At 32.9% G+C, this 13,382-nt stretch overlaps 1 protein-coding gene across 1 annotated transcript in view; it reads right to left on the bottom strand.

Annotated features, from left to right (window-relative positions):
• Nucleotides 1–13,382, bottom strand: part of PCLO (piccolo presynaptic cytomatrix protein) — a 406,268-nt gene that overhangs the window by 111,371 nt on the left and 281,515 nt on the right. The gene's annotated exons all lie outside the window — the stretch shown is intronic.

Genomic DNA, 13,382 nt, shown 5'->3' with positions numbered 1-13,382 from the left:
GGAGGCTGATGCAGGAGGATTGTTTGAGCCCAGAAAGTCAAGGCTAGCCTGGGCAACATGGCAACACACCTGTCTCTACAAAAAATTTTTAAAAAAGTAGCACATGTGGTAGTGCATGGCTGTGGTCCCAACTACTTGGGAGGCTGAGGTGGGAGGATCGCTTGAGGCCAGGAGACTGAGGCCACAGTGAGTAGTGATTGCACCACTGCACTCCAGCCTAGGTGACAGAGTGAGATCCTGTCTCAACAACAACAACAACAACAACAATGAGTTTTCTTCCATTAAAACTATCTTTGTCCTAGTTCTTCATATTTATTTTATATTTTTCTAAAATACTTAAGACCCTGATCCAACTCTCCCCCTACAATGTATATCTTGCATCTACTGCATTTCTGGGCTGTAGGTATCTTGAAAGCAAGGAAAAACCATATCGTTCTATATTATTTTAGGATAGACTTGTATAGTGTAATTACTAAATAAATGTTTTACTCTATTTGCATTCTGCATTATTTCCAGTATTCCTAATATTTTTACTTCTACTCTTTTACAACAACCATCTCTCTGAACTTCCTGTTTGTCACTTCCATCCACCTTTTCGGTATATTACTACTTCACATCAGTATTGCAGTAAGTACTTCAAAGTCCTGCACCAATAAAGACAACATCTCATGCAGGAATGAATCCAGGCTTCTTAAGGCCTAAAACGTATAAAATTTTAAGAAAAAATGTAAGATTATAAGTACAAAATTAGATGTAAGTGAATATTTTTAAAAAGGAGATAAGAAATAACAACAAATCACAAATGTTAAAAAGCTGACAAATGTCACAAACACCACATATTTCTAAACCCTTCTTAAAGCCTTGTAATGGGCTTATAGGGAAGGGAGGTGCCCTAAGACTTAACTGTTTTCTCTTATGATTTATTCACTTCTGGACTCACTTATTTTTTCATTTACTGTAATTAGTGTCACATCCTTAATTCTAATTCTTGGATTTCCATCTCATATAACATACCCAGCTTATCACTGCTTGTATGATGCTGCCTCATCTCCCATTTCCAAGCCTTAAGAAACTCTGGTTTTCTTAATGTTCAATCTCTCCCTCACATCTCTTCAAAAGGTAACATACCTCATAAGTCTCTTATGTTTAATGCTAAAGACCCAGGGAGTTTCTGTGATTTGACAAAGGTCACACTAGCAGTTGATGAGAAAGAGTGGTCCAGAAATGGAATCATCTGACTCCTACATCATGAATCTGTTCATCAACAAGATGTGTTTTCACTGACCAACATACCAAGAAAGTTATATACACAAACATCTATTGTACATATGTCATAGATTTCAATCAGAACACAAGGTTTACTGATTAACCTATTGTTGATAAGAAAAATTTAGAAAGCCTTCTAAAAGATTAGCCGAAATTGGCCGGGTGTGGTGGCTCATGCCTGTGATCCCAACACTTTGGGTGGCCAAGGCGGGTGGATCACGAAGTCAGGAGATCGAGACCATCCTGGCTAACACGTGAAACCCTGTCTCTACTAAAAATACAAAAAATTAGCCGGGCATGGTAGCGGATGCCTGTAGTCCCAGCTACTCGGGAGGCTGAGGCAGGAGAATGGTGTGAACCTGGGAAGTGGAGCTTGCAGTGAGCCGAGATTGTGCCACTGTACTCCAACCTGGGAAACAGAGCAAGACTCCATCTCAGAAAAAAAAAAAAAAAAAAAAAAGATTAGCCAAAATTATGATTTTCCAGTTAAGAGGCGATATATTTATGTGAGAAATGACTTAATCACTTTAGGCATTATAATTTCTTTTATTAATATAGGCTTGGTATTTAAAATGATATATTTCATTATATCAGATACCTCTAGCATTTAAATGTTCCCTTACATAAAGTCTAGGCTTTATAAGATTAATATTATTGATGAAAATAATTTTACCTATCCTTAACAAAATAGCTTCTATAGCTAGTCCATTACTTTAGAGTTATAAAAGATATTGGCTCCTTTCATCCTCATTGTAATGATGTGAGTTAGATCTTGAAATCTAATTATACAGATGATATAAAAGGAAATACAGAAAACACAAGTAAGTTCCCTAAATTCATGAAGACTGCATTAATTCAGAGTCTTCTGACTCCGAGTTTGATGCTGTATTCATCAGAAATATTATCTCCTCCTGTAACTCAGAGTTCAGACCTGATCAGGGTCAATGATTTAAGCATGCACAAATATGGAAGACACAGAATTCAAACTTAATATGGCAAATATTCTTCTTATTGTCAAAGACCTTCAAAGTTGAAAGTAAACACAGATTTCTTTTTACTACTTACAATATTCTAAGCATGACATTATGTTTCCTATATCTTATTCCTAAATTTGATAACAATTTTGCTAACTATTATCCCAGTTATCCAGCCAAGAATACCTGGGTACTAAAAGTTTTAAAAAATACAGGCAATATGTACCAGATCTGAATTTAAATCCTGGTTTAACTCTAAAACCATGGCTCTCTACTAATCACTGGAGATACTAAAGCATTGGCTGGTTGAAGATCTGGTATGGATATTAAAAAGATAGGTTAGCATCCTTGCTTCCAAAGTAACCACCCCAAGCTTACAACAAAGTGCAGTCTATTCCATGAAATATTGGTTAGACAAATCCAGAAATTTAACTGTAGGAACAATTGTTCCTCATGAAGCAATGTCACTGAACACACAAATATTTCAAAGTATGTCACCCTTGATGAAGGCAATCAAATTAGGATTTGGGCCATTGGACTGCATAAAACAGGACATTATTTACTTTCCTTCATGTCCCTATCACAAAAATTATAATGTAAGCATAATTTTCCTCTGATAAATTTCAAAATAAATGGATAAAGAAGAGAAACATATTTCTTTGTACTGGCAATGTATCTAATCACTAGTATCCTGATGTCGTGTGATATCACTACATCTTAAAAATAATACATTACAACCTATCAGCCCAGGGACCAATAACTTGTATTTTTCTTCAAAGGAGATAGTTTCCTAAATACATATTAGAAAATATTCGTATCAACATGAAATGTGGTCTGTGTTGTGTGTACCTAAACCACCAGTTTTAGGGAATTTTGAGAAATCTCATGCTAACGACCAATCCGTACCTGGTAATCCCCCTGGAACAAGAACAAGGAAGCTCACTCATCTGTGTGCTGTGTTTCTTGATCTCCAACCTTGATCACTGCCATGCCATCTGTAACATATGCCAAAAAAGCATAAGCAGAAATAGAGACTTTCTTGCCTAGGCACATTCTTCCTTATGTTACGCTGGAGTGCGTCCTCTGTCCTCTAATAATGCTACTGGAATTAGCTCTTCTACCAAAGACTTTTTCATGACAAGGAATTCCAGAGGCCAACTTCTAAAACCAAAACCACCACTCCAAAAACAGCTAACTTTCACCCTTACTTCAATCGCTGATTCTCAACAATAAATCCAACAGCATTTTCTTGCCAGAACCCTGTCAGTTCATCTTTAAGAAGAAAAGCAAGCTAGCTGGACCAATTTCAATCACCTACTCTGAAACAACTAAAAACTAATAATATAAAAGTATGAACGAATTATAATTAATATCGCAGAGGCATTTCCTCAGAGAATACCTATGGACAAACAATGAAGTTTCTCTCATTTCATTACATGTCTTATGGCCTTGGACATGCTTACTTGCCATGTAGCTCTGGCTAAATCTATAAGCAAACATTGGATATCATTGGTTTTAGCTTTGTGCTCTTCCATGCTGCGTTACCACTGATTCATTCAGAATGTTCTTGAACACATATTCAGATTTTAATGTTATATTTCTATCTTAACTCCAAAGAGTTTTCAAAAAATTTTCTAAATTTACCAATTATAATAATATAAATTAATATAGATACAAGATACAATAATATAGATACATAATATAGATACAAGTTATCTTCAAAAGATTTTATTAAATTTAAAAAGTTGAACAACTTATCAATATAAACAATTGTTTTAGGTTCACTGAATATATGATATTTAGTTCTTGTGGATTCATTGTTCTCTTACGAAAATTGTTGAAGTTTTAAAAGTATCATGATGGTAATGTATTTCACAATTATGTTATAACCCAGACAACTAGGACAAAAATGAATTTGGAGAATTAGTTCAAAATATCTGGTGATTAAATAAAGCTTAGAACCAATGATATGCACATAAAATTTTAGATTTAACTCATGATATTACCAAGTAAAATTGATTTTATCTATATCTTCTAATCTACCTTTTCTGGAGATATAATATTGGTATAAATTGATAAAACCATATAATACTATTAATAAGTTTAACACTTGCTATGGATAATTGTTTTAATGTCCTAACTCATGTTATTGTATTAATTCAGAATACAATGCCTAAGTCTCTAAGTAGAGCAAAATCCTGCATTGTGAACTTATTGAAGATTCAACTGGACATGACTATATGTCTAAATTTTTTCCAAATTAATCAGTCTCTTCAATGAAATCACTATCAAATCTCAACAGAGATTGTCATGAAAATCGAAAAGCAGATTCTAGAATTTATATGCAAAACCAAATGGTCAAGAATTGTTCCGAGAGCATTTTGATGAACAGCTCTAGGATGGATCCACCTGCCAAATGCCAGGATTTAATATAAAGATGTTACAATTAAAACAGTGTGATATTGGTGTAGGGATAAACAAATAGGTCAGTAGGATAGAAAAACAGACCAGAACAGAGCACTCAGAAAAGATCTGTACATGCATTTAAAAAAATTAATACATGACAGATGGGACTAGTAGATAAGTGTGAGTAATGATACACTATTCAAAAAATGGTGTACAGTAGTAGCAAAGAAGAAGAAATCAAGAAAGCAATCCTATTTAAAACAGCTACAGTATAATAAAATACCTAAGAATAAATTTAACTAAGTAAATGAAAGATCTTTACAATGGAAACTATAAAACATGAAATATCTTTTCATTTTTATGTATCCTCTTCAATTTCAATGGATAAAAAATTGAAAGGACACATAAAAAACGGAAAGATATTTCATGTTCATGGTTTGAAAAAATTGATATTGTTAAAATGTCCACACTATGCAAAATGATCTGCAGATTCAATGCAATCTCTATCAAAATACCAATCAATGTCATTCTTCATAGAAATAAAACAATTTTTCTAATAGCTGTATGGAACCCACAAAATACCCTGAATAGACAAAGTCATCTTAGGTAAAAAGAACAAAGCTGGAGGCATCACACTACCTGGCTTCAAAATACACTATAAAGTATTTTGTAACCAAAAGAGCATGGCATGGTCTAAAAACAGACACATAGGCTAATGGAACAGAATACAGAACCCAGAAATAAGTACATGCATTTACAGCCAACAAGTTTCAATAAAGGCGCCAAGAATATACACTGGGAAAAGGATAGTCTTTTTAAGAAATGGTGCTGACAAAACTGGATATTCATATGCAGAAGATTAAAATTAGAACACTATCTCTTATATATCAAAATAAACTCTAATTTAAATAAAGACTTAAATTTAAGAGCTGAACTTATGAAACTACTAGAAGAAAACGTTAAAAGAATACTCCAGGACATTGGTATGGGCAAAAATGTTTTGAGTAAGACCTCAAAAGCACAAGCAACGAAAGCAAAATTTGATAAATGGGATTGTGTCAACCTAAAAAGCTTCTGCATAGCAAAGGAACCAATCAACAAAGTGAAGAGACAACCTACAGAATGGGAGAAAATATTTGCAAACTATCCATCTGACAAGGGATGAATAGGTAGAATGTATAAGGAACTCAAACAACTTAATAGCAACAAACCCCCCAAATAAATTGATTTAAAAAATGAGCAAAAGATCTAAATAGATATTTCTCAAAAGAAGACATACAAATGGCCAACAGATACATTAAAATGCTCAATATCACTAGTCATCAAGGAAATTCAAACTAAAACCACAATGAGATTTCATCTCACCCCATTAAAAATGGCTATTTTCAAAATAGAGATACTGGCAAGGAGATGAAAATAGCAAATGCAGGCAAAGATTTGAAGAAAGAGAAATGCTCGTACACTGTTTGCCACAAACAGTGGCAGACACAGAAAGACAAATATTACATATTTTCACTCACATGTGGAAGCTAAATAAATTGATCTCATGGATACAGTAAATACATAGCTAGCAATAATTTATTGTGTATTTCACAGTAGCAAGAAGGAAAGATTCTAAATGTTCCCAACACAAATAAATGATAAATGTTTGAGGTGATGGATATCCCTATTATCCAGATTTCATCATTACACATTGTATGCATGCATGAAAATATCACATGTACTCTATAAATATGTACAACTATTATGTGCCAATAAAAAAAAAATGACCCAGAGGCATATAGCCCCTCAGGAGCTGAGCCACACTAGAGATGGCTCGGGAATGCTTGTTGAAAAAATAAGACAAAAGTGCTGTTAAAGTTCTGAAATATAAAGCTTTAATAAAATGGTGCATAGCAGACTGATTACACATATTGAGAAAGAAAACAAAACTAAAATATGAACTTTCTACTTTGGACCACAGATACATTAAAAACAACTAATTCTGTGAGCTTAAGAACATTTCTGGAATGTAACATTTTACAGTTTTTAGAAGAAAATGAAGAATAATATATTTAAGACTTCAGGGCATGGAGAATTTCCTAAACAATACAACACATTTATAAAACTTACTTGAAATAAAATGACAAATTTAACTATATTAAAACTTCAAATTTTACAAAAAAAAAGAGACAGAAACTATAAATATAAGCCATATACTGGGAAAAGCTATTTATATCCTACATATTTGACAAATGATTATGTTCAAAATATATAAATATGCCCTAAAATGATTAAAAATTCACAAACAATCCAGTTAAAGAATAGGCAAAAAGATGAGTCAAATCTCAGATGAGAAAAATCCACAAGCTAACAAGATTAATAAAATATGATCATACTGAGCACTACTGAAGGAAAAGTAAATGAAAGCAACAATGGGAAACCATTGCACAACAGATCTGATGAAAGGAAATGTAAAGAAAGAGGAACAAGTATGTATAGAGATGAGAACACTAATTTGACACTGACAAATGTAAAAAGAGTATGAAACACTTAGGAGAGAAATTTGGAAAAAAAAATAAACTAGTAGAAGAAGCCACAGAACATTCTTCCACATTATTTGACAAGATTGATAGTCATTATAACCCAGAAATTTAAGTTGTACTGTAGAATAAACTCCTATACATTGTCACAAGGAGACTACATGAAAAACTCATTATAGCATTGTTTAAAGCAGTAAAAATAAAGCAAACCAAAACTATAATGTCCTAAATAACCAGGGAATGCTTAAATTAAACTGTAGTAGAGACATACAGTAACAGAATTCTAACCAGTAGTGAAAATAAATGAACTAGAGTTACATGTACGTTTTGATCAATCTCCAAAACTTCAGGTGACTTAAAAGTGGCAAAAAGACATGTGTGGCAAGATATTATTTAAATACAATGTTTCAAATAAGCAAAATGAATCTTATATAGTTGTGGATACATACATAACACAGTAAAGAAATGTAAGCAAAAGTATAACCCAAATTAATTCTGATATTTTATCCTGGGATTGTAACAGAGGTTTGTGAGTTGAGGGGTGACTACAGGAAGCTTTAACTAATTTATAGGGGCCTATTTCTTTTCCAAATATGAAAGAAACATAGTAAAATTGTGAGACGATAAAACAGTATGATAGGTACATGGTTGTTTGCTATATTATTCTGTTATTATTTTTTGCATATTTGAACCTTTTTAATGAAAATTACAGGTCATCACCTGATTAAGTGTTAAATTGCATGCACTGGACCATGAGAAAGCTGAGACACTCCATCCCCCATCCACACTCCTGCCATCCTCCTCCATTCTCATCAGAATCAAAGAAGGAATCACAGATGTAAGGTGTTGTGCTGGGCATCTTAATAAGTGAAATGAGAAAAAAGTAGGAATAAGCTATGTGAGTCTTATATGGTAATTTTGCTGACTGGGGAAGAGGCTCAGCTTAAGGAAGGAACATCATGTCCAGTTTTATGCATTTTAAACATCAAACCTTGACTTTCCGTGCCTACTGTGTAATGGAGAAATTCAACTACTGAGTTGTTTCAATGAAAATTTAAAAGATTGAGAGCAAAACCCATTCACTATTAAGTGCAAACGAATCACAAACAGATGTGTCAGGCAGAAAACACTTGCACATAGTACTCACTATTTTGAGTTGAGATCTTAACTTCTAATCTAAAACTCCTCTGTTTTGTGTCCTCACCCTTGCTCAACCACAGCAAAAAGACAATTTTGGATCTTCTGGACTAAAGGAGAACTGGCAGAGAAAAATCTCCTTCTCATACTCAGTCACTGCACAGGAAGATGGTCCTGTAGTTCTCGATTGGAGGGTTTTTCTGTCAGCAATGACCCTGTTCTCCCATCCCAGAGATCTGAATTTAAATTCAAAGCAAAGTAACACTGAGGAAAAAAATAAACCTAAAGTAAATGTATGTAAATATATGAGCAGTTAAGTTCAAGGTTGTGAGAACATGAGCACAGAGGTAACTTTGCATTCTGTATACTATTTTAAAAAGATAATTAAAAGGTTTAGAAATATTGATGCTGTCTTAAATGCTTAAATGTACATGATTAATTACAAATAGTAGTATATAAACCACACATATCATTTTATTTGCTTCACACAATCCTGTGAGGAGTGAGGTCTTAGTAAGTATCCTACTTTTGAAAACAAAGTTTTTTTTTTTTTTTTTAAATCACCTATTTCTTTATATATCGCTTAGATCTTTGCTACGGGCATTGTGTTGAACACTGAGCATGCAGAAAAAAAAACTGACAAGGTCAAGGTACACAATAGATGTGTGCACAAAGTGGTACGGAACACAGTGCAGGGGTGCAATCTCGGTTCACTGCAACCTCCGCCTCCTGGGCTCAACGCAATGAGATTACAGGAGTGAGCCACTGTGACGGGCCTGAATCTGGTCTCTATCAGAGTAAAATCAAAGTTTCCATTTGTCATGAGATCTTGACAATTGTATTACGAATTTCCCAAATTTGGAGAGGGTTGGAACATTGATCTTAGATGAACATAAGCAGATAGTGATTTTTAAAGAATAAGCATGTAATAAATGCAAAACTTCCTAAAATTGTAATCAGTAGGTTTTACCTAGTAAAGAGAAAATACAGTTATTTATAGAGGAAGCATCTACTTTTTTAAAGTCTATTAGGTAAGATGCTGGTTATATTTAACTTAAGTATAAAAAGGTTTATAATAATCTAGGGTAAAGATTTAAAATGAAAGTTGTAAATATTTATTCAAAGTTCATATATTCTGGTACACTTTTAGATGCTCAAACTAGTTCAACAAAAAATACCAATGACAAAGACGAAAATGAGAGACAACATTATATACCATTTAATACTCCAACATTGCTGAACATCTCACAGCCCCAACACTGTTGGTCAAAAAATTGTTAATATTGTATCCTAAATCAAATAGCAAGAAATAGCACTTCAGAAATTTAGATTTGTAAATTCCCCAGATCTTTTGTCTTCATCTTTTTTATAGAACAAAGACTAATTTACACAACTAAAACAAAGAATAATAGGTGGCAAAAGATTATTCTCTGTCCAGTATTTGTGTAGGAATGTTTACTAAATGTTACCGGGAAATAAATATTAAGATTTTTGGGACATTATAATCCTTCAAGTACTTGATTCTCTGAGTTCTTTCAGAAAATCATTGTAGATTGATTGAAAACTAAAAAATGGCTCAGGAATTTTTAATAGTAAAGTTCTTGAACTGCATTTTTTTATTTTAGGAGATGGCACACATACCATTAGGAGTGTTTTAAAACCAATAGTACTTGGCTTATGAGCATCTGAAAACCTATGTGACTGCTCAATGTATTGTAAGTGAATATATAGAACAAAAGCTAGAGGGAATTTGAAAATACTCTTGTTTTCCCAAAGCCAACATAGTCAGAGTCTATGACACTGAGTGCTGCAAAAGTGTTAAAATGTTAGAATCTGATGTCGTAAAATCCTGTTGTATGCTAGGTGGCTTGATTTGATCATTCCATAATATATATATGAATTGAAACATCACATTGTAACTCATAAATCTATACAGGTATTATTGTCAATTAAAAATAAAAATAAAACTCTAAAAGTAAAAGCTATACCAAAATATTTTTAAAAGTCCGTGATAAGAGAAATGAACAAACTCAGGAAAAACAGGAGACCTAGCTTTTCCGAACAACAGCTTTGTAGATTAGGGTAGAAAAGAGTACACTCTAAGAATTCTATTGCCAACCAAGTTGTCATTCATGTTTTAAATAAACTGGAAGATGATAGTGAATCTGTAAGGGCACAGTCTATATAATTCTATATTCAGAAATACAGAAAACAAAGATATATATGAAAGAGATGATCAATTTCTAAGTCTGCCTGCAAGTCATTAAACAGGGGGAAAAATCCAATTACATAACACACCATCTATCTTTTATTTATATAGGTATAATTTTTCCTTTCCTTTAAACTATGAATGTTCAACACCTTTATTGCCTTCAACAAATAAAATTTTAAAAAATCAATAATGATGAATTTTTTTAATTGGAAAAAAACCTCCAGTGATATATAATTGGCATCATGATAATGCCTCACATAAGGCATAAAAATCGGGGTTGTATCTCAACCAATCTACTGCTTTGGAATTTTGGGATAATCTATAAGGGGTTGAGGATGAAGGATATTGTGTAAAAATTAAACACAGAACAACAGACAAAAACAAGTATAAAACACACACACACACACCACACACACACACACGTACTAGTAAATGTAGTGTTCTAAACAAGGTGAATTCTTGTGTATACCCTTTTGGACTTGTAAACTTCTAGCTAGTCAATCTTTGGATACTAAAGGAATAAACTTTTATCATTGTCACCTGGTGGTGTAGAATACAGGTATAATCTTTATGAGTGGAGGAAAGATATGATGTACCATATGTTAACACTATTCTCCAAAATATTTAATGCTCAAAAACAGTATTTGAATATTGACAGTCAAGACAGTATCATGAATCTAATAGAAATATTAACGAGTAGTTTATTAAAGAGCTTTGTTGTAAGAGTAAATAAAGCTGGAAATTATAAATAACAAATTATGGGTTTGGATTATACAAAAACTGCACTTGAATCAGAGGATTTATACTCATAGAAAGGCCTGACTTAACACCTTGGCAAAATTTTGAGAGAATGAATAAATACCCTGATTAATACAAATAAAATCTTAAATCATATGCATATAGTTTTTAATGATTTCTCACTTAAACCAATTACATAAACTGCAAAAATACTAATTCTGAAATAAAATAAGAAGACTTTAGTATCAGTCTTAGAGCTTGTAAAATCACAAATATAATTTTAGATTTACTTTCATTTTCTCTCTTGAGATAGTATCATATCTATTTTTAAAATTAAACTTATGAACTTAATAAAGGCTACCTAGACTACAAAGTGCAGAGAGTATCGCTTCATCATAGCATATCCTGTGTTGATATTGTCTTTAGAATCATGCTAATTTGTAGTGTTTGTTGATTTTCATGGTGTTAATCCAAAAAAGTATATTATATTTATAAATTATTCAAGTATTTTTGCCAAATGATATTAGACACAGTTGTTATTGCAAATTTTATTTTAAAATAAAAATAGCATGTTCAATTTTCTTCTAAGGTATACTAGGTGAAAGTGATCCTATTACTCTCATCCTTAAAAATGGGTCTCAATTTATGTATCCTTATTAGACTGTAACACCAAAAATTATCATTGGACATAAAAGAGTTATAGTCATAGAAAATGCCTATGCGCCAAGTACTTTGCTTATAACTGTTATTTCTTTATTCATAGTCTTTCCTTTCATTGAGCTATCTGGCAAGCTCTCCTAACTTCTCCTCTTTTATGAATGCCATTAGAATATTTTTAATAATGTGCATTTATTTATTTATTTATTTTTGAGACAAAGTCTCACTCTGTTGTCTAGGCTTGAGTATAGTGGCATGATTTTGGCCCACTGCAACCTCCGCCTCCCACATTCAAACCATTCTCGTGCCTCAGCCTCCCAAGTAGCTGAGACTACAGGCTCCCCACCACCATGCCCAGGTAAGTTTTGTATTTTTTTTTTTTTTTTTGTAGAGACAGGGTTTCTCCATGTTGGCCAGACTAGTCTTGAACTGCTGGCCTCAAGCAATCCGCCCACCTCGGCCTCTCAAAGTGCTGGGATTACAGGTGGGAGCCACCACGCCTGGCCAACAATATGCTTTTAGTTATTTATTTGGTGATGTGCTGGTAAGCTGGCATTCTGAAAGCAAATAATTCAGCAAGCAAGCAAATATAAAGGTTTGAGTTATAGCATTTGCCTATTTCCACATTGTAAATGCTGCCACTATAGCCAATTCAAGCTATCATCATGATGTTACTGAATTTGAAGTTGGGAAGAGATTTGTATAGAATGTCTTATTGATGTGGAGCAACCTGGCTCCAGCACAACACTGTGATGAATAAATACTGCTTCCAATTTGTGTTTATTCTAATAGTCTATCAAAATGTCCATGGACATTTTTTGGAAGGTTTTAATATATATAATTTCAGAAAATCACAGTGAGTCAATTTTAACATGATTAAAGTTTTTAAGCAACAGCAGACAAAATTTTATTAAACTATGAAATGACAGAAAAACTTTTTTCAAATAATATTATATATAGAGAGAAAATAAAAAGCTTGCATTTACTTTGTGACAATGTTCATTATAAAAAAAATCACCAAAACCTTGCAAACTCTATTTATGTTAGAGAATCTGGAGAATGGAAATGACCATATTATCTGATTGACAATGAAAAATTTTCATTATGTATTCTGAGAATCTAGGTCCAATATTTTACTGAATGAAAATGATTAAGTACATATTTTATGGCCCATTATCTCTTATTCTAATGATCATTACTTTAAAACACTTTTGAGGTAATGAGGCATTTAGTATTTAAAAATAGACCACACCTAGGACAGGGGTTGGCAAATGTTTTCTGTACAGGAGCATGAGTAAATATTTTAGATGCTGCAGACCATACATTCTCTCTCATGAATGCAGTTCTGCTATTGTTTTGGTAAAGCACCCAGGTTCAATATGTAAATTAATGGTCATGACTGTGTTCCAATAAAACAGCGTTTACAGAAGCAGGCAGCAGATGGATAAAGCCTGTGGGCCATCCATACTT

This window comes from Colobus angolensis, unplaced genomic scaffold, assembly GCF_000951035.1.
Source record: "Colobus angolensis palliatus isolate OR3802 unplaced genomic scaffold, Cang.pa_1.0 Scaffold74, whole genome shotgun sequence".
Lineage (NCBI taxonomy): Eukaryota > Metazoa > Chordata > Mammalia > Primates > Cercopithecidae > Colobus > Colobus angolensis.
This window is presented reverse-complemented; position numbering and strand designations above follow the sequence as displayed.